Genomic DNA, 26,860 nt, shown 5'->3' on the forward strand with positions numbered 1-26,860 from the left:
CAATCGAACTGGCGACTTCTTCGCACATAATATATCCCACATTCAACTAACTCACTCTAAAACTTAATATATATTTGAGGAAAGCTACAATTTTCAAAGATCTCGTTTCATCCAATCTCGGCTGTCCTACAGCGCCACGTGTCATCAATCCTATGCCCAGGTCTCAGTCTTCCACAGAGTGCCACGTGTCATTTATTTGATAGCCAGATTTCAGCCGTCCACAGAGCGCCACGTGTCACACATCTAACGGTCAGATTTAAGCCCTCCATAGACCGCCACGTGTCATTCATCCGACGGCCAGATCTAGACCGTCCCAGAGCGCCACGTTTCATCCATCCGACCGAATGATTTTGCCCATCCATAGAGCGCCACGTGTCACACATCTGACGGCCAGATCTCGACCGTCCACAGAGCACCACGCGTCATTTATTTGATCAGCCATCCTACCGAAAGATTTTGCGCACCCATAGAGCACGTGTCACACATCTGACGGCCAGATCTCGGCCGTCCACAGAGCACCACGCGTCATTTATTTGATGGCCAGATATCGCCGTCCATAAAGCGCCACGTTTCATCCATCCAACGGCCAGATCTATACCGTCCATAGAGAGCCACGTGTCATTCATCCGACGGCTATCTTTAGACCGTCCACAGAGCGCCACGTGGCATCTATCCCACAGCCAGATCTCGGCCGTCCACAGGCGCTACGTGTCGTTTATCGATGGCCAGATCGACGCCGTCCATAGACCGCCACGTGTCATTAATCCGATGGCCAGATATGTCCCATGCTAGATCGCCACGTGTCAACTATCCGACGGCCAGATCTAGGCCTTCCACAGAGCACCACGTGTCATCCATCCGATGGCCAGATCTCGACCGTTCACAAAGGGCCACGTGTCACTCATCTGATGGCCAGATCTAAACCGCCCATATGGCCGCCACGTTTCGTCCATCCCACAGCTAGATCTCAGCCGTTCACAGATCGTCATGTGTCATGCATCCACGGCTAGTTCTAAACCGGCCTAGATGGACGCCACGTATCATCCATCCGACTGCCAGATCTAAGCTGGCCAAATGGTCGCCACGCTTCATCCATTAGACGACAGTAAGCGGCCCAGAATGCCCCACGTGCAATACATCCGACGGCGAAATATAAGCGGTCCAAAATGCGCCACGTGTCAACCATCCGACAGCTAGATCTCGGCCGTCCATAGAGCGCCATGTGTCATCCATCAGACTGCCAGATTCAGATAAGTCATTGGATTATAACACTAATAATTTATCGGGTGATAACTTATGAGAAGATGACTTATATGGTTATAAGTTATTATCAGATAATTTATTGGATGATAACACTAAGAACATATCGGGTGATAAAGTATGAGAAGATAAGTTCTATGCTGATAAATTATCATCACATAAGTTATTGTAAAGTACTTATCTTAACATAACTTATAAGTTGAAGGAGATAAGCTATCGATTTGTAGATAACTTAAAGTGAAGAGCTTATCAGCAACCATGATGACTTATATTCTTAAATGCTAAATAACTTATATTTTGATAAGTTAATCATGATAACTGTTCTGCTATAAGTTATTAACGGATAACTGACAGTCAGATAAGTTATCTCACATAACTTATTGGTTTAGAACTTATCGTCTTAGCACTTAAACTTCTCCATTAGAACTTATCACCAGATACTTATCACTAACAACTCTTTAGAAGAGAAGTTATCGATAGATGACGTATAATTGGATATATATAAGCCCTGTATATAACTTATTCACTAAAACTTATCTCCTGATAACTTGTGTTCTGATAACTTGTTTACATATATGCAGGAATCCGCATTTTGACCTCTGCAACTACAGAGCTTCCTGTGTGTTGCTGAATATGGAGAACGCCTTCCATTTGCGTCTTGACAATGGCAGATTAAACTCGTCGCCGCCGCCAAATATGCGTTGGACCAACTGTCTGCTCGATAGGGCGGGGCAAGGACAGGGAATTTTGTGGAGAGAATTAATCTAGGAACCCTAGATTTTGTTTGCTGAGAAATTCCCTGTCACAGCAGCTTTTGAATGCAATTGGACCTGTAAGCAGAAGAGTTACTTATTAATTAGTGTGCTAATAGTGATGCCAATTATATACAAGAAAGATGAACTTTATCTGAAAGAATCTGAAGATGTAAAATCTGAAACCTGAGGTTGTGCATTGTGATTCAACAACCCTGGCTATACTTGGTAAAATCTAATACTAAATGAAATATGTCATTTACAATATACCTGTTGTTACGTAAACTGTGTCCAAGGTTTGTTTCAAAACAATATCATTGCTATATTGTTTTCACGTTTGCATCGATGATACATATATGTACTTCACCAAGCTTTTCTTGCACTGGTAATTTTTGTGCTGTCGGGTTCCTTAATTCTTGTGCTGTAGGGTTCCTTTAAATGTTTGAAGCATTGTTCTCCTAGCTAAAATACTTGAATCTGTTTATTAATTGCAAATGTTTCTTGTCTGCAGCTACAACATATGTACAGGTTGTTTGCTGTGAGCTTGGTTGTTTGAAGTACTTTACAAATGTAAAGGCTTTGAGAGAACATGTGCAACAGAAATACATGTTTGTTGTGAAGTTTGTGAGTCAACAGTTGAAGAGAAGAGCCCATCGTGCAGGCCTCTGGGTATGGAGACCTGCCCCTACACCAACACTAATATATTGGAAGAACCAATATAGCAAATAAGCTAATAGCCCATTGTGCAGGCCTCCAGGGGATGGAGGCCTCAATATATCCAAAATAGCAGAAGAGAAACCCAAACTCTTTTTTTGCTACCCCATGTCCCTGCCTGGGTGGCAACATGGCGAGGCGAATGGGAGATGGGATTCTATCAACTTGTTCCAACCTGGAATGATAAGCTCATGGTTTCACTTCACTGTCGAGACCCGAAAGAATACTTCCATCTACGAGCTTTACTCAGATGTGTGGAGAGGATAAAGCGTCACTTCAACCACTTTCAAAGATTTAGTAAGTTGTGTAACATGTTTATTAATTGCAAATTTTTCTTGTATGCAGCTACAACATATGTATAGGTTGTTTGCTGTGAGCCTGGTTGTTTGAAGTACTTTACAAATGTAAAGGCTTTGAGAGAACATGTGCAACAGAATTACAGCCATGTTTGTTGTGAAGTTTGATTGATTTTCATAGTTCTTCGTTGCATAATTTCCTGGTCTGTTTTATGCTCAAGGCTGGAATTTGGTGTTGATATCCACTGTTGAGAAATTTTGGCTTTCCGAAGAAAGCAGATTATAATTTATGCCTTCCATCAAGGATAGTCCGATACAAACACAAATGGTTGTTGTTGTTCTGGATGGTGCCTTAACAGGGACGGGCAGTGTATTCAACAGTGCACTGGACAAAGAAGACAATGCGCACACTCTTGAAAAGAAGATGCAGATGGCCTTGAAGGTTGATTGTACCGACAGATGAGGATTGAAAAGAAATGTTGCTGTCATAAAACCGACACATGAGGATCCCTTTGCTCCCAACAATCCAAAAGCCCTTGGTTGCAAAGTTCTGGGGCAACCTGGTTTAAAGAGATGGGTTAGTGTTGGAGAAACAGGTATCAGAGAAGTTGCAGCATATCTTCTAGATGATGATCGTTTTGTAAATGTTCCCCCTACTGTGCTTGTCAAAATAACACATTCAATTTTTAATTTAAATTGACTACAAGTAAGAAAGGAAATAAGAGACGAACTATCAGTAAGATTGCGTATTTTCTGCAGTTTGTCTCACATGATTGTGATGCCAATGACCATGGAACATCTAGTTTCCCAGTGGCTGCTGTACATAGGATTGGAATAGTTTCGAGTGGTTGCTGTACATAGGATTGAAATACGAGATAATAGGATACTTAATACTGACAGACATGCAGAATCTTCTTGTGAAGAATAGGAAGATATCCCTGAGTTGTCTGTCAGAATCTTCTTTTGAATAATAGGAAGATATCCCTGAGTTGGAGGAGAATCCATTGATAATACATATATATCATGGTCTTTGCCTCCCAGAAAATCTGGAGGATACTTACTTCGACTGGCAACATTGGCCTCAGGCTTCTATACCCTTCTCAGAGGATGAATTGGAATATACTTATATCCTTGATGCCATCAAGGATGCAGAAATGTTGAGACGGGAGTTACCCATAGTACGAGAGGCTTGTATGAGATTTTGAAATATTTAATTCCTTGGAATTATCATTTTTGTCCAGAAATTAGCCAGTTTTATCTCCAAATGTAGTCTTCCTTATGCAGGTCACAGCCCAGGATGTGTCTACCATGCTTCGACAAGGGCAGAATACTATCATTTTTCTGCATAATAAGAGGATATAGTGTACAGTCGATCGCGATGTACGATATAGAAATGGAACTACACCGGTTTAATCATAACGGCCAAGGGAAATACTGGACTGTCAAGTTATTTTTTTTCTTCGGTTCTTCATGGCATGGCCAACTTTTTTGCAGGGGCTTCTCGTTTCGTTTGTGATATGGGAGTATTTGTGCATAAGCTATTGCGTTAATATGGTTGCTTGTCCTTTTTGCCATTTGTTTTTGCCACAGCTTTTAACCAATTCCTTTTCCTCGAAAATTACACTATCGTAGACCTGAGGGGACTTTCTTTTTAATTGGCCAGGACTCAGTATCGTATTGGCGGAGTAGCTTTTGTAGCTTTATCCATCTTGAGTTACCTGTTACACTGATGACATTACAAAACTCTGTCAACTAAAGGACAACAATCCATGGTACGAGAGGGTTAAGGGTTTTGATGATGGTACAAGAGGGTTAAGGGTTTTGATGCTGTGTCATTAAATCTGAGGGAGACGATAATCGTTCAGAACCTTCTTCAGAAGAGGAACATTTGCCCGAACAATTTTAATTTGATATGGATTATGAAGATGACGAGTATTTCAGTTACATGAACTCTGTTATCAGTTGTTGGGTGAAGGAGTCGCGTGGCAGTTTTAACAACAACTCCGGCTTCCATGGGAGGAAATGGTTTTAACAAGTTTCTAAATGTGCCTGACTTTAGTGGAGTTCCAGCATTGTTTCCTCAATTTTCTTCAATAAATTCTGAAAGAAACCATCTGCAAATTCCTCCTGTTTCATATGGGACACCTAGAAATTCTCGAGTTGGTATCAGGTCTCCATGGCTACTGCATCAATGCAGCCTGAATTGAAATGCGTGGTTATAATTCCCTTGGCGCCCGCCCCCAACCCCCAGACATCCCAAATGAAGGAAAAACTGTGTGCGGCTTTCATGGTTAGGGGACGAGGAGCTTCGGTTCAGCAGCAGCAGCAGAAACCCAATCCAAATCCCAGAGGGCGCTCAACCCAAATGAGGGAAAAACTGTGTGCAGCTTTCATGGTCAGAGGAGGACGAGGCTCAGTTCAGCAGCAGCAGATACCCAATCCAAATCCCAGGAGGCCCTTTCTCAGCAAGAGGAGAGGGCGCGTTTGATTAAGGCTGCTATCTTGTTTGTGGCTGCACTGGCAATCTGGCATTGGACGCCTTATTCTGGATTTGATAGCAGTCCCAACGAGGATGAGGATGACAGTAAAGTTGGCGTGTATACTCTGTATCCAAAGGACAAACCTGCTCTGAAATTTGGGGGCGTTTGTGGAGAGAGACACCATCAGAAATAATGCGTCACCTACAACTTCTACTAGTTCTTCTACTGCTTTTACAATCCAAGGCAATGCCTATCCAGATGGACTTTATTATGTGTCAATGCTCATTGGGAACCCACCAAAGGCCTATCACCTTGATGTTGACACGGGGAGTGATTTGACTTGGATCCAGTGTGATGCTCCTTGCAGAAGTGCCAAGGGACCACAACCTCTGTACAAACCCAGAAAAACCAACTTGTATCCTGCAGGGAGTCGATGTGTGTGAATGTGCAAGCAGGTCACAACTATGAATGCACGAGTACCTCTGAACAGTGACTGTGAGATAGAGTATGCTGATCATGGATCCTCTAGAGCTCGAACAAATTTTGTGTTTGGATGTGCATATGACCAGCAGGGTTCTTTTGCAGTTTTACCTGCAGTGACAGATGGAGTATTGGGCTTTAGCAGTGCTCAGGTTAGTCTGCCATCACAATTAGCTAATCAAAGTCTGATTAAGAATGTGATTGGTCGTTGCATTACTGGAGATGAAAGAGGTGGGGGTATATGTTCTTTGGCAATGATCTTGTACTTGGTGGGGAATGACATGGGTTCCCATGCTTGGCAAGCCTGAAATGAAATTATATCACGTGGGCAATGCAAATATGAAACTCAGAAACAGACCTCTTGGTGCTAATGACCTAAAAAACAACCTAGGAGGGTGGTTTTTGCTAGTGGTAGCTCCTTTACATATCTCACACACATAGCTTGCTTCGCTTTTGTCTCAGCAGTTAAAGAGAACCATTTTGGAGGGGGTTAGTACAGGATATGCCAGATAAAACTTTACCATTGTGTTGGCGGGCGAGACATCATATCAGGCCTATAGCAGATGTGAACAATTAACCCTGGGTTTTGGGGGCAACCCATGGCTTATTAAGACCAGACAGTTTGACATTTCCCCAGAAGGTTATTTGGTCATCAGTTCTGAAGGCAATAGGCAATGTTTGTCTGGGAATCCTCAATGGCAGTGACTGAACATTGCTGCCATAAATATAATTGGAGACATCTTTTTGCAAGGACACCTGATTGTTTATGGCAATGCCAAGAATCAGATTGGCTGGGCCCGTGAAGATTGCCACAAGCCACCTAATAAGATCAAGGCTTTCCCCTTTCTTTGTGTAGAATAATGCAGCAGGAACTGGTTCATGTTTTGTAATGAGCGATGCAAAATTTGAACATCTTGTCAAATGCACAGAAGACCACTGTTAATTTGCAAGTTATATTTTTAGTGTTAGTTATATCTTATAGATACATTATTTGCAGCCACATTTTCTCATATTTGAAGATATGTCGAGCTATCAATGAGTCATTTCTAAAATGAACATCTTGTCAAATGCACAGAAGACCACTGTTAGTTTGCGAGTTATATTTTTAGTGTTTTCTCATATTTGAAGATCTGTCGAGCTATCGATGAGTCATTTCAAAAATGAACATCTTGTCAAATGCACATAAGACAACTGTTAATTTGCAAGTTATATTTTTAGTGTTAGTTATATCTTATAGATACATTATATTTGCAGGCACAGTTTCTCATATTTGTGAACATCTTGTCAAATGCACAGAAGACAACTGCTAATTTGCAAGTTATATTTTTAGTGTTAGTTTATCTTATAGATACATTATATTTGCAGCCACATTTTCTCATATTTGAAGATCTGTCGTTTTCTCATATTTGATCATCTCTCAAGCTATCAACGAGTCATTTCTAAAATGTAATGATTGAGGTGCATATTTTTAAGATGGTCATTGGAATTTTTATTATCTTAGTCATTCAGTTGACCAAAATCACTAATTGTTTGGGTCACATTTATTTATTTGATCTAAAATGTAATGATTGAGGTGCATATTTTTAAGATGGTCATTGGAATTTTTATTATCTTAGTCATTCAGTTGACCAAAATCACTAATTGTTTGGGTCACATTTATTTATTTGATTGGTAAAAATTGTTTGGCTCGCATTTGTTTATTTGATTGTTTGGGTCACATTTGTTTATTTGATTGGTTAGAATTGTTTGGGTCGCATTTATTTATTTAATTGGTTTCTGTCTAAATGTGATTACATTCCAACATTTATACGAAGCAATATTTTGGAATGAATTCTTTTGGTCATCATAATTGGGAGTGCACAGATATAATCTGATTATATCAGTTTGATACATAAAATTGTAAACAATCTTTTGATTCAATTTTGTGTATGAATGTAGTGTACTACAAAAGAAATTTTGTATGTAGTATGTAGTGACACTAAATTTGGGAATGGGAATCTATATACATACAGACTTTATTTATTGAAATGTATATTTTAATTTTGTAATTTTGTAGTGACACTAAAGACTTTTTTTATTGAAATGCATATTTTAATTTCTTAGTGTACTACAAAAGAAATTTTGTATGTAGTATGTAGGGACACTAAATTTGGGAATGGGAATCGATATACACACAGACTTTATTTATTGAAAGGCATATTTTAATTTTGTAATTTTGTAGTGACACTAAAGTCTTTCTTTATTGAAATGCATATTTCAATTTCTTAGTGACACTAAATTTGGGAATGGGAATCGATATACATACAGAGTTTATTTATTGAATGCATATTTTAATTTGGGAATCGATATAGATAGAGACTCTATATATTTATATACATATTTTAATTTTGTAGTGACACTAAATTTCGGAATGAGAATCGATATACATACAGACTTTCTTTATTGAAATGTGTATTTTAATTTGGGAATCGATATAGATAGAGACTTTATATATTTAAATGTGGGAATTGATATACATACAAACTTTCTTTATTGAAATGAATATTTTAATTTGGGAATCGATATAGATAGAGACTTTATATATTTAAATGTATATATTGAAATGTATATTTTGTTTGATTTAATTTTGTATATGAATGTTGTGTAATAGTAAAAGAGGCATGTTTTGGGTACATACTTTCTATAATGAAATGTATATTTTGTTTGATTTAATTTCGTATATGAATGTTGTGTAATAGCAAAAGAGGCATGTTTTGGGTACATACTTTCAATATTGAAATGTATATTTTGTTTGATTTAATTTCATATATGAATGTTGTGTAATAGCAAACTTTATATATTTAAATGTATATTTTGTTTGATAAAATTTTGTATATAAATGTTGTGTAATAGCTAGGTACATATTTTCTATAATTTAATTTTGTATATAAATGTTGTGTAATAGCAAAAGAGGCTATGTTTTGGGTACATATTTTCTATATTGAAATGTATATTTTTTAGTCATATATTATCTTTTGTTTGATATAATTTCGTATATCAATGTTGTGTAATAGAGAAAATAGAAATATATATCTTTTAGTTGTATGTTATCTTTTGTTTGATTTAATTTCATATATGAATGTTGTGTAATAGCAAAAGAGTCATGTTTTGGGTACATGCTCATCAATGTTATGTTATTCATAGAGATGATGTTTTTTTAGGAGATTTTGGATTAGTCAGGTTAGCAAAGGAAATAGAGAAAAATGAAAATGACTTAAGTGTAATGTTATTCATAGAGATGATGTTTTTTTAGGGGATTTTGGATTAGTTAGGTTAGCAAAGGAAATAGAGAAAAATGCAAATGACTTAAATGTATAGAGATGATGTTTTTTAGGATATTTTGGATTAGTTAGGCTAGCAAAGGAAATAGAGAAAAATGCAAATGACTTAAATGCATATCTTGTTGAAGAATGCATGAGGACAATAATTTATTCAATTCTCCTTAATCTCTAATAATTGCTTGTGAACTTTAGTTATCTTCTTATTGTTTTTTATTAGATCTTTTCATGAGATAATTATCAAGAGTATGATCAATAAAGACAAATGACACAAGAAGTAGGCTCCAAGCCGATGCAAAACCCCTCCAAGGGGAAAACCCATAAATAATTTCTTCTTTCTTATAGTATCTAAGTCAAATGAGAGGGGAAAACCCAGAAAGAATTTCTCCTTTCTTATAGAATCTGAGTCAAATGAGAAAACCAAGACCCAAAACCCTAGACCAAGTTTTCTTCCAACCACCAAGTCAGTCTTTCAAGAATCTCTTTGAATTAGGTCAATGATCAACCAAAAGTCAACAAGAGTCAAATTTGCTTCAACTTTCTTCCAATCTTAACTTCGACACCTAGCTCGGATTTGCAATCTCGTCCTACAACTCTTGGCCCTTCTGCAGAAACCATAACACCACACATGTAAGTAGAAGTCAAATTTGGATCTCCTTCCTTTGTTTTGGCTTGCCCCTTTGCTTCTAAACTTTTTGACTTCAAGTCTTGACCTTCTTGCAACAAAGTTTTAGCCCTATAATTGGGTTTGTAATCTCGGCTTAGCAACAACCACCCTAGATCCTTTACACGTGGAAGAGAAAGATGTTACAAAAACCAGATTTTTGTATCTACTTGAGATGCTTTTCTTCTTCTAGGTCTTCACTCTGTCTTCCTTTTCTTGTTTGAGACCAAATTGCAAAAGTGTATCTCAAATGAGGTCGAGTTCTTATATATAGCCTTCTCATGAGGTTGAATAGCCAACTTGTGTTTGGAGGCTCATATGGATATTCTTGATTCAAAACAATATCTTTTTACATGTTACAACTTGCCCAATTGGGTCTTATACAAATGATAAAGACTCTCTTGACTCAAGAAAATTATTCTTTTGACTTGACAAATCCTAGAAGCATGAAGAATGTGCTTGACCTAGTTGACCAATAAAATGGACCATGAAACCCATGCTTAAAATAATATTTTTCTTTATTTTCTCATAACATAAGATATACATAATGAAAATTAGTTATATTTTTTAACATATCTAAAACTTGCATGATAAAGGATGAAGCAGTTTTGGCGAATTGTGATAGGGCTTATCCTTTGATGTCTTCCTTTGTCTAACACTCTTCAAGATATGTATATCGTTGTATCATGGGCTTGTTTTGACTAATACTTACTTTAGTTTGATTTGTTGACAAAAGACCTTTATATGTTTTTTAGGATATTTTGACTCATGCTCACATTAGTTTGAGTTGTAGACAAAAGACCTTTATATGTTTTTGAGAATATTTTGGACCAATTATAAAACAAGGAAAAATGCAACTTTTTTTAGGATATATTGGACAAAAAAAATAAATAAATTTTTGAAAAATACTATTAGAAGTGTTTCTTAAAACAACACAGAGGAGAGTAGTTTTAGCAAATTATAATGTTTTTATTCATGCTATTTTTCATTTTACTTAAAAATGAATAGTTTGGAAATTTGGGGAATTGATCTGATGAAAATAAAACAATTAAATTTTTTTGGAATCATAATGTTAATTTCAAAAATTTTAAACTATTATCTTTATCAAAAGTGTTAAAGTTGAACTTCAACTAGAAATTCCAAAGTTATTATCTTGAAGAACATGGGAGATGTAACTATTTGGAAATAATAGAATGTAAATGATCTTTATTCAAAATAACAAAAATTATTGGCCTTGTAGGAAATATTTATAAGTGCAACCCAATATGATAAGATGTCCCTCGAGGGTTATTACACAACAAGACAAGATGAAACACAATGGCACCAATATCACATTTTTTAACATTATTAGTCACAAAGAGAAGACAAACCACAATGACACTAACATCACCTTCTTTGACTTTGACTAACCAAGTATTCTAATTCAAAATATGGTAAAAAATGTCTACAATCATAACTTGATGTCTTGAGAAGATTCCTTTAAAAGGGACTAAGTCAACAAGATAAATGAATCTTTGTAACATGAACACAATCTTCTCAAACTTGATTGACAAACACAATCTTCTCAAACTATATGATAAGATGTCCAATGAGGTTTATTACATGACAAGACAAGATGAAACACAATGACACCAATATCACCTTTTTTAACATTAGTAGTCAAAAAGAGAAGATGAACCACAATGACACTAACATCACCTTATTTAACTTTGACTAACCCAAGTATTCTAATTCAAAATATGGTAAAAAATGTCTAAATCATAACTTGATGTCTTGAGAAGATGCCTTTAAAAGGGACTAAGTCAACAAGATAAATGAATCTTTGTAACATGAACACAATCTTCTCAAACTTGATTGCTAGATCACTTGAGACAGAAATGAGAAAACATAAAGAATAAGATAATTATTAGGATTATATGTATTCAATCAAAGTGTTCATAAATAACCCCTCAATTTATTTGACGTAGTCTTTATTACATTTTATTTTTACTTTTTAGTATATGTTCAATTTACCATACAATTTCACTTTTTAATATATTCCCAATCTAATTTCTAACTTCACTTTTTAATATGTGCTTGATCTTAGTATCCAACTCCACTTTTTAATATACACTTTATTTTAACATACACTTAAGATGTGAGTGTTTGGGAAATGAGTTCTCAATAAAAGAAATTTTCATTGCGCTCGAAGACTTTCTATACTTTTTACAAATAAGATGTGTGACTCTATTAAAACATAAGGTGTGTGCCTATGATAAAAAATGTCTTGCCCTAAAATGTGAAGAAATTTTAGTTGATATGAACAATTAATCACAAGAAAGAACCATATGTGATGATCATTATAGACATACAACAAGTGAAATTGAACAATAGGATGTTTGCAACAACAATTTAGATGCTGCAATTTTCAATAATTCATCCATTTGAATAATGTTATTAATGGTAAGATATTCAAAATTTTGTGACCTATCTTTCAATAATGATTTGTAAGAAAAATTATCACACACGAGTGTTAATGAGAATTCCATTACATAGATGAGAGAGGACACCAAGTTAGGTGTTCATGATTATAAAAAAAAACAAATTTACAAATAATGGGTTAAAAAACAAAATCAATATCATATTTAGGGAGAGAATTTATAATTTTTTTATTTAATATTAATTTAACTATAGAGAGATTTTACTAGATATGCTCCATCTGTTTCTATATATGATTTATGGATCACCATCGCTACTGAGGTCTGGATAACCAAACAGAGAATGGTCGAAATACCAAACCCGAACGGTGCAAGGATTCCTAAGCGCGCCTTGACCGAAAGTGCAACAATAACCCTAAACACTATTAGCCACAACAGGAAAATTCACCAAGATGAATTGAACGAATTTCCTCACTGTGGCCAAAAAAATATGAACAACGTTGTTAGGGGAAGCTACAGTGAGAACGCGAGTCCAGGCCACACCCAGTATGAAAACATCAGAGAAATCAAAAAATGTGTTTTTCTTCAAATCATAAAGCCATGGAATACAAGGCAAGTGATGCCACAGCAAAGTTAACGCTAAGGAACCCCAACTTGCTGTGGAACTTTGTGTTTATCTTTCTTACATAAGGTTTCTCAAGGTCTGAAACAGGGTCTGGGTCTGTGTGGCACTGTCGAGGGGCAAGATGGGCCTTACATCTTCGGCAATGCAGAACTCCTAAGCTCTCAAAGCAGTATGTGGGAAAGAATAATTCAGAAAATTGCAAAGTTCCGGTTCCATTGGCCCTGCAATAACACTGGCGTACTCATTAAAATGGGGCCTTGCTGGTTCAAGGACTTATTTTTTTAAGTTTTTTTTGGGTTTTTCAAGTTTAATTCTTTTAAAATTTGATAATAATTTATTGAAATCACAATTTTTATTGGTAACTCCTGCACAATTCAAGCGCTGTAGAAATTTTTCAAAATATTGAATGCATATATACAATCAAAAAACAGTTTAAATAACAAAAATCAAAATTTTACCTCATATTTTTAAACTTTTCTACATAACCTTAAAATCTAAAAAATCAGACAACCCCTACATTATTTGCCCCAAACCTTGTTCATATAAAATTCCACACCGCATAATTCTTCAGACAACCCCTACATTATTTGCCCCAAACCTTGTTCATATAAAATTCCACACCGCATAATTCTTCATTGCTCCACTGGCGTCATCAATGTAGGAAAGCATGCCATTTCTCTACAGATTTTCCTCCGTGCAAAGTGCCCGTGTGCACCGCATAATTCTTCATTGCTTCACTGACGTTGAGAACGCCTTGTGCAAGGAAGTTTGATTGCGGGCATTCATGTCAACAAAAATCCTGATAAATTTCGCTGTGATCAGCCCTGTGGTAAAGTCCTGAGCCGCGGATATGGGCATATTTGCAGAGGAACAATTTTGCGATCTCCTCTGCCATGAAATTTTTCCTCGACCTCGGTGCGATGAACCGTGTACCTCTGTGACGAGCCCTGCCCCGAGATCTGCAGGATTTGCAATCCCACTTATTTGAAGTAAGTGGGATCGATACTTGGATAGACATGGACAACGCAGTTGCTGAGTCTAGTGCTTGCGTTGCTGAGTCTAGTGCTTGCGTTGCTGAGCCTACTGCTGCCGTTGAGTCCAAAACAGAAAGTTGAACAGCTATCGAAAAACACATCCTCTCCGGTTTTCTCAAACGAAAAACTTTATCCCACATTCAACCAAACACAAATTAAAAATCAATACTTATATCGGAAATTAGTGAAAAACATGTTAATGATAACCACCGGAGCATGACACTTGGCACGCTTCTTGGACTACATTGACCCGACCAGAGCTTAACACTTGGCGGGCTATAAAGGAGCTAGATCTGGTCCCAAGTCGAGGGACACGTGGCGCAATACAGAGGTCTTAGGTCTAGCCACGTGTCCATAATCGTACGGACAGATTTGGACTTAAGACTAAGGACACGTGGCACGATATGGACGGCCCGTGGCTAGATAATGACTGGCCAAAGATCAGTGAGATGATGGACACGTGGCGACATGTCCATAATCGTACGGACAGATTTGGACTTAAGACTAAGGACACGTGGCACGATATGGACGGCCCGTGGCTAGATAATGACTGCCCAAAGATCAGTGAGATGATGGACACGTGGCGACATGTCCATAATCGTACAGACAGATTTGGACTTAAGACTAAGGACACGTGGCACGATATGGACGGCCCGTGGCTAGATAATGACTGCCCAAAGATCAGTGAGATGATGGACACGTGGCTACATATGGAAGGCCCAGATCTGACCGTCGGATGGGCGACACATGGCCGGATAAAGACCACCCAGATCTACCCGTCGGATGAGCGACACGTGTCAAGTTATGGACGGTGCAAATCCGGCCGTCCGATGACAGAAACGTGGCCAGACTTGGCGGGTCCAATTCTGCCCGTAGGATGGCCGACACGTGGCACGATCTGGACCGTTCAGATCTAGCCGTTCGATGACCGACACGTGGCACCATCTGGACCGTTCATGGCCGACGCGTGGCACAATCTGGACCGCTCAGAACTGGCCGTTCGATAGCTGCCACGTGGCACAATCTGGACCGCTCAGATCTCGCTGTTCATGGCCGACACGTGGCACAATCTGGACCGCTCAGATCTAGCCGTTGGATGTCCGACACGTGTCACAATCTGGATGCTCAGATCTAGCCGTTGGATTGCCAAAACGTGGCACAATCTGGACCGCTCAGATTTGGCCGTTCGATGGCCGACACGTGGCACAATCTGGACCGCTCAGATCTATCCGTTGGATGGCCGAAACGTGGCACAATCTGGACCGCTCAGATCTGGGCGTTCGATGGGCGACACGTGGCACAATCTGGACCGCTCAGATCAAGCCGTTCGATGGCCGACACGTGGCACAATTTGGACCGCTCAGATCAAGCCATTCGATGGCCGACACATGGCACAATCTGGACCGCCCAGATAAAGCCGTTGGATTGCCGACACGTGGCCCAATCTGGACCGCTCAGTGCTAGCCGTTGGATTGCCAACACGTGGCCCAATCTGGACCGCTCAGATCTGCACATTCGATGGCCGACACGTGGCACAATCTGGACCGCTCAGATCTAGCTGTTCGATGGCCGACACGTGGCACAATATGGACCGCTCAGATCTAGCCGTCGATGGCCGACACGTGGCACAATCTGGACCACTCAAATCTAGCCGTTGGATTGCCAACACGTGGCCCAATCTGGACCGCTCAGATCTGGCTGTTCGATGGCCGACGCGTGGCACAATCTGGACCACTCAGATCTAGCCGTTAGATGGCCGACACGTGCACAATCTCGACCGCTCAGATCTGCCCGTTAGATGGCCGACATGTGGCACAATCTGGACCGCTAGATCTAGCCGATCGATGGCCGACACGTGGCACAATCTGGACCGCTCAGATCAAGCCCTTCAATGTCCGACACGTGGCACAATCTGGACCGCTCAAATCAAGCCGTTCGATGGCCGACACGTTGCACAATCTTAGCCGTAGGCAAAAGCAAACATGTTGAGAGGCCTCATAACCTTGAGGAGGTCGAGCAAATGTATCAACCTAAGGAAGAGAACAACAAGGATTGTATTATGTGTTGGATGGTCGCTGAGAAGCATATCAAAAGTATGTTCATAAAAGGAGCTTTGGACAGCAAGGTTATAGATGGGTATATAGTGATTTGAAGGGAAAATCCATAGTGAGTAGTTGTTTGGGGTTGATAAATGTAGTGTATTTGAAGGTTTAAATGCATTGTGAGTAGTTGGTTGGATAGAGATCTAAAATGAACAAGATCATTGGGTGAAGGAGTAAAGGACAACTAGGTACATCAAGGGTAGTAAGGACTAAAAGGGTTGGTTACATCAATAAGTCATGTATTTTGTTCTTGTTGTTTTGGGCAATTTGAAAGTCAAAAGGGATCTGACCTCAATCCCCAATTTTGTATGGTATGTACCTTAGTTGTACTAGTGATTTGAAGGGCCATGATCACTGGTATGGGATCCCTAACGATTCTTTATTAATGGACTATTAGAGATCGAGCTTTGTGCTCAATATAACTGTGTACTTTATTAATTTCAATGTTGTAGATTTTCGTTGTCCGAAGTGTCTGTAAGATGGCGGTTACTAGTGTGTTTGTGTGATTGGTTAGCCATAGACCATATCTAGGGCCTAAGGAAATTTCAACATTGTATCGGAGCAGCTTTCAAGGCAGGTGGATCAGAGAGTGCACAGGAAAGTAGAGTGAGTGTTGGTTGTGTAGAATCAGAGGGAGTCTAGCTTCGAAGGGAGAATACAAAGGAACATCAATCACTCAACAAAAGTCTAAATCTTTAGGTTTACGCGAGAAAGGCGATTTTTTAGACCATGCAAGGATAGTCATGATCCATGAGAAAACATTCACGGTGGTGCAAGGAAAATACATATTGCATGAGAGGGCAATCATGCACCATGCAAGACAAAGCTTGATCAAGGACAAAAAAAATGACTTGCCACATGCGAGGACAACCATGGGCATGCATGCAAAGTCGTGGAGCTGGAAGCATGAAGGAAATACCTTCCTCACTAAGAGGGAGTGTTGGAATTTGGGTAGCTCGGAAGGTATTTTCGAGAGAAGGAAACCCACCAAAAATGAGTTGGTTGGGCAATTTACCCAAAGTTGGGGTTTTGGACCCAAAGTAGTGGATTTGGGACCTAAAGAAACTAATTGTTTATTCTAAAGGGTAAGAGAGCGAAAACCCTAAGGATCTAGAGTTTCCTAAATGAAACCAAGAGAAAAGTATAAATAAAGAGCCTAAGAAGAGGCTCAATGTACACACTTGAGATGTGACCTCATGTGTGGAGCAAGATAGCCTTAAGGAAGTCACAAATCTTAGAGAGATAGACACATATCCGAAGAAGATGAGGAGTCTGGTCTAAGGAGGTTGAGTGGGTTGTCTTGCAGAGAAGAGGTCACAGTCATGGGGCATGGGTAGAGATCCTTCTGTGGGTGGAAAGAGGTCCAAGAGTAATGGACCGAATTTTGTAGTAGTCGCATGAAGCACCAAGGACACCGAGAAAGGGTTGCAGACCAGGAAGAAGGTTGGCCGCAAGCCCTAAGTGAGATCACAGTTGGTTGAGGGAAGCCATAGGGCATCTGACTCGTTTAGTGTCTACCTGGAGTAGCTGCAAACCTAGATCAGAGAATTGTGGCTCTGTTCTACTGCAAACCATTCTTGTGTTAATATAAGCCAAAGAAGGAGAGTCGCAGATCCTCAGCTAGAAGGAGAGGAAGATTATTGTCTATTTCTAATTTGGATTTGTGCCCTAGGGAGGTTGAATTTCTCTCTACCAGAAGTGGAAGTTAAAGGGTTTTCAAATTAAGGTCTTTCTACTATTTTAAAGAGGTCAAGCTTTAGTTTTCTATACCAGGAAGGGGGTGAAGCCCTAGAGTCAGTTACAAGCAGACCGAAAAGGAATTAGGGTGCCAGACAATGCCTTAGGTTAGGCTGCGGTCAGGCAAAAGGAAACAAGCCGAGAGGCCTCAAAACCTTGAGGAGGATGAGAAGTTGTATCTCAACCTAAGGAAGAGGCCAGCAAGGATTGTATTCTGTGTTGGATGGTTGCTAAGAAGCATACAAAAGTCTTCCCATAAAAGGATCTTTAGACAGTAAGGTTATGGTTGAGTATACAATGATTTCAAGGGCAAATCCATTATGAGTAGTTGTTTGGGGTTGATAAATGTAGTGTATTTGAAGAATTAAATGCACTGAGTATCTGATTGGACAAACATCTGAAAGGAGCCAGATCATTGTGTGCAAGAGGCAAAGGACAAGAAAGTGCATCAACGGAAATAAGACTTGAAAGGGTTGGTTACATCAGTAAGTCATGTATTTTGTTTCTGTTGTTTTTGGCAGTTCGAAGTTCAAAAAGGATCTGACCTCAAGCCCTAATATTGTATACTATGTATACTAGTTGTACAAGTGATCTGAAGGGTGATGATCCCTGGTACGGGACCCCTAATGATTCTTTTATTAATGGACAAATAAAGATCGAGCTTTGCACTCAATATATCTGTGTACTTTATTGATTTCACTGAGGTAGATTTCTGTTGTGCAGAGTGCTTATAAGTTGGGGGTTCCTAGTGTGTTTGTGTGCTTGGTAAGCTATAGACCAAATCTAGGGCGTAAGGATATTTCAACATGGGGCTGCCTATTTTGGCATTTCCAATTGGCACATTGTATTTAGTTACAACTTGTTATCGTCCATCATTTACTGCATATTATTCATCGGAAAAGGATTATTTGCACATAATCCCATGCATTCAATTGAAGATTTTCCACTTGAAAGGTTGAAAGACTCACATATCCATGCATATGAAGGGGGCTTGACTTAAACATCTTCTCATGTTGGTGAGTTGTCCACATATCTTATCTATCTTGATTAACTCTTCTAGAAGGGCACATTTTAAGGTGGGGTTGTTACTACTATTTTGGATATTTGACTTGGTTTAGGAAGCCATGCTCACAAATGCAAACAAATAAGAGCAATGTTATTGGAAAAACAAAAACAAGAAAAGAAAGGCACCCTCTATCCCAAAAGATAACTTACCCTCTATGCCATGGTCGCTACCTTTATGGTTTCCCACATCTCTCTCACACAAAGATATTCAATGGCTTCATCAATGCTTTTGCACCTTCCTTAACCTACATTGCATTTAATTTAAACAAATGATATAATTATGAAGCAACAAATGAGTTAAATTAAAACAAGCATGGAACCATATAATTATGTACTAGCAAACAAGTAAATTCCTCAATACATACCTCCATCGCGTTTGCTCACTACACTTTTGGAAATAGCCCACGATAGAGGTTGTAAAGACCTATTTAATTCCCTGACCCACTGAACCCCCTAAAAAAGAACAAAAATAAAAAAAATAGATAAAAGAGCACATAAGAAAAATAAAATATCAAGTCACAAATTAGCATGGCCATGCTCAAAAAACAAAAAACATAAAAGTTAAACCAAAAAAAACACAACAATAACAAAAGATGCAACCGACAATAACAAAAAAAACAACAAAACTAACCCAAAACACAAGCAACAAAAAGAAACAATAGATGGGGACATTGATCTGCAATCCCAACATGCGTCGATGGCCAACCAAGAACACCCTGCACACAAAAAAAAATTATATTATATTAAATATACAAAATATTTTAAGAAACATGAAACAAATATCAAAATATCTTATGAGAAATCTTAATTAGAGACCAACAATACTACAAGTAATCTTATGCACTAGAGAGTACAGGTTATGCAAACACTAAAAATCAACCCAACCCTAAATACATAGAGGTAAAAATGTTGTATTTGAAATGAAAATGATTACTTATCAAATCATATATGGATTTTGCACCAAAAAAGAACTCACCTCTACCTGTATATTCTTTGCACTCTACTACAATACCTATCTCATAAAGATATTTTGGTACTTTCATTGGTGGTCCTCCACATTCCATTATCTGTATTTTATTACTCTCAACAAAATATTATGAAAAAATATTAAATATACACAAAATGTTATGAATAAGCACTAGAAAGTACATCTTATACAAATACTAAAATCATAAACCTTAAATAGATAAAGAGTTGGGATCATATATGGATATTTAAACCAAAAGAGAACTGACCTCTATCTCTGTGTTTACCTTTGCACTCTATTGCAATCTCTCCCTCAAGTACATTTCAGTAGTTTAGCTAGCAATTTCTGCACATTATATTACCTGCATTACATTGTGATTAATAATTAAATAAATGGAAAATAATGTCATATGTCTAAAATTTAAATACACACATGTAACCATACATATCACCTTAATATTTTCCTTAACCCACTAGACATGGGCAAACCTACAGGAAGTAGAGGCCATCCTACAGGAAACCCTGTCAAACCTACAGTATGTACAGAAATGGGACCAAGAAGGTATCACTCCACAAGAACCAAAGGAAGAATACCAAGAACTGAGGGAACCTAGTCCACATCCCAACCTCAGCTCCTACTACATATTCATTGAAGGAGTTAGGGTAAGGACTCACAAGTGGATGCAAATTGCCAAGTCAAATGGAGTGGAGGATGTAGGCCACATGGAGGAAAAAATGAAATAGATGGGCAGAGAGTTGAGCAGCGTAAGGGACAGAGAGGCAATGACTAAATCTCAGTTAGAAGCAGAGAATGCATGGCCAATAGGACAACTACAAGAAAGAGAAATCCAATTGGCAACTATGGCTAGTTTATCCTTGGAGGCAATCTAGTTCAAGATGCCAACAAAGTCTTGTGCCTTTTATCTCAAGGAATAATGGCTACAATTATAAATCAAGACTTTATCACAGAGAGGCACTATGCCCTTCCAAGACTATAGACAATTCATTGATCTCTATGATCAAAGCACCTTGGAAGATAGAGCAAAAATGTCTGATTTTTACCCACACAACTTAGCCTTGACAGATTTGAATGTGTTGGACCCAAATTCAAAACTAGGAGACTTGCAATTGATGGCCTTAAAATCATGGATGAATCATAAGGAGGCAAGAGCTACAGAGATGAAAAAGGTAATGATAAGGGAAGAGACAAAACCCCTCATGATCAGAGCTAAACAATCTAATCCAATGGTTGTCATCATCACCCACAACCTCATTGCAAATGATCCTAAGCTTGCACCTAGGTACCTTGCCGCACAAGAACAAGCAATCACACACTTTGAAGACATGTTTAGATTGCTAGGATGACAACATGCAAGCTTTCCAAAGGAGGTGGAACACCTTGCCTCATGGCCTAAATATCAGAGAATACCATTCTACTCAGAGAATGAGAGAGGCACTAAATAGAACACCCATGTATAATTCTCACCAAAAATCACAATTCCTCAAAAAAAGGAAGAAAGGAGAACCATTGTATTGAAATGAGAAGATATAATTGAACTCGCATTCTGGCTCTACACTCTCCTACACATCTGCAACTTTCTCCCAAAAATATATTTGTATAGTTTCATCAATGCTTCTCCACCTTTCTTTATCTGCATTTGCATAGCATTCATTATATAAAAAATCTCAAATAATATAATATGCATTCAATTATACCTTCACCATGGTGCCTAGCATCAAAGATTCAGTAGTTTCGTGAGTGATCCTTCACCTTTCTTAATCTATATTGCATCTAAATTTCAACAAATGCACATGATATAATAATGAATCAACAAATGACTTAAAACTAAAATGACCATCAAAACCATATAATTTAATAACAAACAAGTGAATTCCCTCACACATACCTCTTTCGCTCTTGCCCATAAACAATAAATTTCCTTATACATACCTCATTCACCTTTGCCCACTACACTTGTGGATTCCTACACATATGCAAGTCTCACACAAAAATATTTATGTAGTTTTATCAATGCTCCTTCACCTTCCACTACCTACATTTGCATAACGCTCAAGATCAAACAAACAAACAAACAATCCCAAATAATATAAATTGATTAAATTATACCTTTGCTATGGTGCCTCACATCACACAAATATATACAGTAGTCTTCAATGGTCCTTCACATTTCTTGATCTATATTAAACTAAATTTCAACAAGCGTACATGATATAATGATGAAGCAACAAATAAGTTCAATTAAAATACGTCTAAAACCATATAATTTAGTAACAAACAATTAAGGTCTCACATACGTACCTCTTTCACCATTCCCCATAAACAAGTAAATTCCTCCACACATACCTCATTCTTATTTGCACACTACACTTGTAGACTTCGCATCAGCTCTAAAACCACACTCTGGGTTGTCAAGGGCTTCCTTAATTTCACCAACCATTGAATCCAAAAAAAATATGAACAAAAGAAAATATGTTCAAAAGACAGAAGAAAAACAAAATACCAAACCATAAGTTATGCACGGACATGCTCACAAATACAATGATATAAGAGACATAACTTAAAAATAAAAATAAAATAACCATAGAAAAACACAACAAAAATACAAATATATAAGAGTCATAACCAACATAATAAGTGAGAGCACTATTATCCACAAAAAGTGAGTGACCCATAGGAGAAATTTGTCTCCTTCAACAGGCGACCAACCAACACTTTACATGATGCCATGGAAACGCAACTTATATGCTATAGTCAAATTTCTCTCTCTTATCTAACATTTCTTCTTGAACAAAGGTGTACTGTGTGTCATCCATCGACAAGGACTTTTACCATTTTGAAATCATTTGCTTTTGCTTATTATTTTGAGGCATACTAATATGAATCAAAGGTTGATCTGAATGATTGATTGATCTTTGACTGTATTCTTGTTCCCTCACTTCACCTGGTTGGTTAGTCTTTGATACTAGTCCAGCTGAACCTCCTCTAGGGTCTTAGAATAATAAGAGGGGCAATACTAGGAGGCTCTAATTGAAGTAGCATGTTCGTGGTAATCCATACTTGCCACTTTCGATCATTCCCTCCATTCCATGTACTTTCTTCGGGTAAGTGATCATTGGTCATGGTATTAGCACACTCTCATCCTCATCCTTGTGTTTAAGCCAGAGAACATTGCCCTACAAGTTGATGCAACTAAAAGAATGATGAAAGCAAAGAAAACCACGATAAAGGAAAAATGAAAAATACAAAAATGGCTCAGGCAAAAATAAGCATGTGGGCACAATCCTCTCATGAGATCTAACCCCCCCCCACCTAATTCCTAGAGCACTTGATGCTCCATACATAAAAAGGAACCTTGTATTCTCCCAAACCTAATGAGCAATAAATTGCCTCATCTTAAGCAATTATAAATGCTAAATCTCTCAAATGTAAGCCTGGGCTCCTCAGCCATGCACCCATATATAGAAATTATGATAAAGAAGTAAAAGGCGCACAAGATGGGTGGAAAAAGCAAGACAAGAAGAGGGATAGCGCGTATCTCCATGATTGCTTTCCCTTTTCATCTATATACCCAAGATGTTGGACCACCATTAGTTGGTAACTTGCATATGGCCTTTGGCCCTGAAGTCTTTCCCACTCCAATACCAAGATCTACGCATGCGCCAATAGTAATGGGTTGACCTAAGACTTGTCACTTCCACTTGGGGGCTGGAAACACCTAATAGGATTATCCATCTAACCATCTCAAACATAAGAGAGGAAACACCTATATGGGATTTGGTCTAGGTCTAATCAGATATTTGATGGTGATCTTTGTGTTAAGTAATGGTTGTGCCCAACTTTAAGTATGGGCCACTAAGGCATCTATGGTTTTAGTTACCTAATGATCAATTGATTTAGACTTTATCTTGACAAGGTTTTGTCAGGTGGTCCACCTCACAACAGCAGAGATTACTTGATATGATTGCCCACCTCCTCAACAAAGGAGTAGAAGCCATAATATCTATTGCAAAGAGAGAGATTGACTTTGATGGTGCAACATTTCCTACCTAGGAAAGAGTGTTGGGATATTTGACGACTTTACATGATGCTTAACACTCAAAGAACCCTAGATGTTCAAACATTGAGCCCTTGATGCTTAGTGTTGGAGATATTGATGATGTGCATAGTGGCCCCATGATGCACCCAGGTTGGCCTTCACACTATTTTAATGGGCATCACTTGATTCAAAGACTAGATGATGAAGGTCATCCTTAAGATGACAAGGAAGGGCTTGTACATCACCTTGAAGCCTTAATGCTTTGAGATATTTTGGTGTCACATCACCCATTTTCCTCTTGTGAGGGCGACATAGGAAACTTTTGGGCATGACTTATTGGCATGGAGAATTTTGATCGCTTGCACATGATCTGTGAGGAACTTCATAGAGTATGGTGCGCTCCTTATCCCTAACCTCACACTTGAGGATTTATTGAGCTCATTTGGAGGATGACATCACACTATTAGAGCATTTATTCCCACACGTGTGGGCTTTTATGGCACATTTGTCATGCTTTTTAGCTATGAGTTTGACTTGTAACATCTCTTTTGTAGAACACTCAAAAGTGAACTTGTCATGACTAATTTTAGTGAGTGAAGGAAGGCTCATACAAATAAAGCCTTCCCCTCACTTCTATTTTAATAATCACAAATGTAAATTTGGCCTATCTAAAAAGAGTGTGACTTGTTTTCTTATTCGCTACGTGGGCATTTTATGGATGTGACTTATTTTTGGATGTGATTTTTGCTTGGAGACGTTATTTTGGGATTGAAAGAAGAGCTATTGTGGAATATTTTGTAAGTTTATTACATATTATTGGCATTATGCATGCTTTAAATAGGGTTTCTATCGCTCCATGTCTAAATACTTGTCATTGGTGAAACTTTCCTCCATTATTGCATGTAGAATTGTCTTCTTAAAGGCATATAAGGAAACTCCTAGCGTGCATACCTTATAATTAACTTCTCCCTTCAGAAGAATAGTGGTTAGGGTTTTACAACTGGATGCCCAAGAGCATCCCCCCTTACTGCATCAAGATCCTTCCTTGGAATTTAACTTCATTAAGATTGCATTTTCCCTTGTCAGCTAAGGACCTAGCCTATAAGTGTGTTAATCAACCTTAAAACTAAATTAAATTTCCCTAAACCCTCTCTCTCCTAAACACTAGGGTCTTAAAAATAGATTTGAGTGTAAGGCATTATTTTATTACATAGGGTAGTTGTAAATTGTAGAATAATTTACATAAACCATGTAAAAGCAAAATCTAGCATCACAACTTGTCTTGAACAGCCTAAATGCAATGGCATCATCCCAATTTATTATTTTTTGCACATATCATACAACTCAAAAACCCTTTTACTTGCATTAGCCTTAGTCGCCAATGGAAATCCTTTGTTCCTTTCTTGTTGAATATCATTTTAAGGTTTTCCCTAAGGTTGCTATATGCCATTATATGCACTAATATTGAACATAACTTAAACCCTAACTTATAGCAACCTTGTCATTGGTCTAACCTTATAAAGCTTGAACCCTAAATTTGAATATCTTGGTCATCTTAGGCCCCTACCTTTTCTATCTTTTCCCACATCTCTCTCGCACAAAGATATTCAATGGCTTCATCAATGCTTTTGCACCTTCCTTAACCTACATTGCATTTAATTTAAACAAATGATATAATTATGAAACAACAAATGAGTTAAATTAAAACAAGCATGGAACCATATAATTATGTACTAGCAAACAAGTAAATTCCTCAATACATACCTCCATCGCCTTTGCTCACTACACTTTTAGAATTAGACCCACAATAAAAGTTGTAAAGACCTATTTAATTTCCTAATCCACTAACCCCCAAAAAAAACGAACAAAAATAAGAAAAAAAAGATAAATGAGCACAAAAGAAAAATAAAAATAAAATATCAGGTCACAAATTAGCATGGCCATGCTCAAAAAAACAAAAAAAAACATAAAAGTTAAACCAAAAAAAAAAACACAACAATAACAAAATATGCAACCAACAATAACAAAAAAACAACAAAACTAACCCAAAAAACAAACAAAGAAAAAGAAACAATAGATGGGGACATTGATCTGCAATCCCAACATGTGTCGATGGTCAACCAAGAACACCCTGCACCAAAAAAATATTATGTTATATTAAATATAAAAATATAAAAATATCTTATGAGAAATCTTAATTAGAGACCAACAATATTACAAGTAATCTTATGCACTAGAGAGTACAGGTTATGCAAACACTAAAAATCAACCCTAAATAAATAAAAATGAAGAAATGTTGTATTTGAAATGAAAATTATTACTTATCAAATCATATATGGATTTTGTACCAAAAAAAACTCACCTCTACCTTTGTATTCATTGCATTTTACTCCAATAGATATTTCAGCAATTTCATTAGTGGTCTTCCACATTCCATTATCTATATTGCATTGCACTCAACAGAATATAATGAAAAAATATTAAATACACACAAAATGTTGTGAATAAGCACTAAAAAAGTACATCTCATGCAAATACTAGAAATCATAGACCTTAAATAGATAAGGAGGCACGATCATATATAGATACTTACACCAAAAGAGAACTCACCTCTATCTTTGTGTTTACCTTTGCACTCTATTGCAATCTCTCCCTCACAAGTACATTTCAGTTGTTTAGCTAGTGATTTCTCCACATTATATTACCTGCATTACATTGTGGTTAATAATTAGATAAATGGCAAATAATGTAACATGCCTCGAATTTAAAGGCACACATGTAACCATACATATCAGCTCAACCTTTTCCTTAACCAACTACATCTTTCCAATTATGGATTGTTAGGACCTACCATAATTTCCCATTCAATGCACCAAATAAAAATCAAGATAGA

General features: G+C 37.8%; 1 long non-coding RNA gene and 1 pseudogene across 1 annotated transcript; one reads left to right on the plus strand and one right to left on the minus strand.

Moving 5' to 3' along the window:
- The first annotated feature begins 2,948 nt into the window (after positions 1–2,948).
- On the plus strand, positions 2,949–6,876 carry LOC149208626 (aspartyl protease APCB1-like; annotated as a pseudogene).
- A 12,968-nt stretch (positions 6,877–19,844) lies between these two features.
- Positions 19,845–25,734, minus strand: LOC149208627 (uncharacterized). Its single transcript, XR_016252784.1, has 3 exons — positions 21,436–25,734; positions 20,179–20,271; positions 19,845–20,010 (listed from the first exon to the last, which is right to left on the minus strand). It is a non-coding gene; the product is annotated as an uncharacterized LOC149208627 (long non-coding RNA).
- Positions 25,735–26,860: the final 1,126 nt, after the last annotated feature.

The sequence above is a fragment of the Pinus tabuliformis genome, chromosome 1_2 (assembly GCF_031772625.1).
Source record: "Pinus tabuliformis cultivar Carrire ecotype Pingquan chromosome 1_2, CPIR1, whole genome shotgun sequence".
NCBI classification, from domain to species: Eukaryota; Viridiplantae; Streptophyta; class Pinopsida; order Pinales; family Pinaceae; genus Pinus; species Pinus tabuliformis.